Source organism: Mugil cephalus, chromosome 20 (genome assembly GCF_022458985.1).
Source record: "Mugil cephalus isolate CIBA_MC_2020 chromosome 20, CIBA_Mcephalus_1.1, whole genome shotgun sequence".
NCBI classification, from domain to species: Eukaryota; Metazoa; Chordata; class Actinopteri; order Mugiliformes; family Mugilidae; genus Mugil; species Mugil cephalus.
Genome location: NC_061789.1, coordinates 15231124 through 15233196, shown reverse-complemented (window position 1 = coordinate 15233196; position 2073 = coordinate 15231124).

Here is a 2073-nt window from a genome sequence, read left to right as displayed (position 1 = left end):
ACTCTCACAGTTTCCCTCCAGCGCAAACACAACACCAACTTGTTTGTTCTGTGTGTGTTTGTATACACAGGGAGAGAGAAGAGAGGGAGAGAGAGAGAGAGTGTGAGACGGAAAAGAGATAACGAGACAAAGGCACAGCGTTACTGAGCATTCATTCAAATTGCCGACTGTAGAGCGACGCGCAGAAACCGAAGCCTGACAAGCTGCAGATGTTCAGATGAGACTTAAATCATTGTCTTTCATTTCTGAAATAATCAAGCGGAGGTCATATTTCACGAATTCTTCCCACTTCCACCAATTAGATCGGAGGGAGAAGACACTTTTTCTTAAAACATGCAATAAAATTCTTCAGAAAGCAAAGTTTTGGCACATATTGCGATGCTATGTTATACCAATACGTGCTCGCAATGTATTTTGTACCAAAAGAGCATTGATAAGGGGAAGCCAGCAGCTATGTCTCTCCCCCAGGAGAAACAGACGTGGAGGCCTTCACTCCTTCGAAGGAATGAAACAATCTGAGGCATTTGTAGACTTAGATAGCAAATAGCAGCACGCTGTAAATACAACCGTCTGACCCTGAACACAATGAGGAATCTCTCCCTGGGATCCTGTCCAACTAGAAGCCAGTCAAAACACTGCCAACACCTGCTACCGTGAGATGGGAGTGTGTCTACTACAACTCTAGGAGTGAAAGGCGTATATCATAACCAGATGAAACACGATGGCATGCCTTTTAACATGTAATTTACACCCTCCATTACACCTTTCTCTAATTTGCCATCCAGTTCGCAGTTACCAAAACCGCACGAACGAACGGGTGAATTTGCAATCGGTCGCAGTAATACGTGATTGCTGACAACGGATACAGGGCTGAGTAGCTATTATGCACAAAAAGCCGAATCCAGGCTTTTGAAAACTTTACACTGCCAAACTTTCGTCGCACGGTGGCTGCCAAATGAAGCAGGTGTCTGCGAGGCCTAACAAGCTCTTTTCACTGACCCCTATAGATGACGTCACGCGCGCTAACGAACCTCACTCCAAACCAGCCCGCTACATTCATGGCCCTACCCCACGCCTGTAATTTATTCAAGGCCAGGACCAGGGATAGTGTGATGGAGAGGGAGAGGTGGGGGGTGGGGGGAGACGTTGGTGCAGGGGCAGTGTCCTTGAATATTAGTGCGCTGCCCTCCCCTGCGGAGAGAAACTGTGTCATAATGCTGGCCCGCTTTTATGATTCAAATCAAGGCTATTGTCTCTGTAAGCGACCGGCTCCGCTCTGTGCCACAGAACAACCGAGGCACTATACGGAGGCCGTAGAAAATGAGTCGGCCGCGATAGGCTGAGGTAGTTGTTAGGCTGAATTGAGGCTCCAGTTCAGCGCACGGGCCGCGGGTGGAGGGTGGGGGACAGGGATGCCTACTGTCTGCCACTCTGCTACCGTGCAGACACAAGTCACTCTCTTATCGGCAATTCATCAACTGTAAGCACACAAACAAGCAATTAAGCGTGCACAGGACTGGACGCATTCCAGTCTGCCACCGTAATACACAACCCCGAAAGATTTTGGCTGTTGTTGTTTAGACAGGATTCAGAGTAAATGGCTGATTGAGAGCCTCAGACCATTAACACCAATTCCACAGTGTATCTTCCTCGGGCTGATTGCAGGAAATGTAAGTTTCCAGAAGGGTCCAAGATTTAGAAGTTAACACTTTTCCCACAAAATACAATTGGCTTGAATTTTCGTTTTCATTCTCTGGACTCATTTTTAGACTTGTTGGCCTATTATTGGGATTGTTGTGTTATTGTGCTATTGAAGTTGTGTCACGATAGGCAACTTTTTTTTAATTTGTGTCTCAGCGAAGTTCTCATTACATTTTGTAGAACAGGTCAAGAACTGAGCGTTTCCCTGCTTTCATTCAGTGTTGTCAGTCAGTGTGTGTGTGTGTGTGTGTGTGTGTGTGTGTGAGAGAGAGAGAGAGAGAGAGAGTGAGAGAGAGAGAGAGAGAGAGAGAGGCTGCGGGTGGGAGGGGGGCACGGGGAGGCGGAGTAACACCAGACGCTGGAACAGATCGG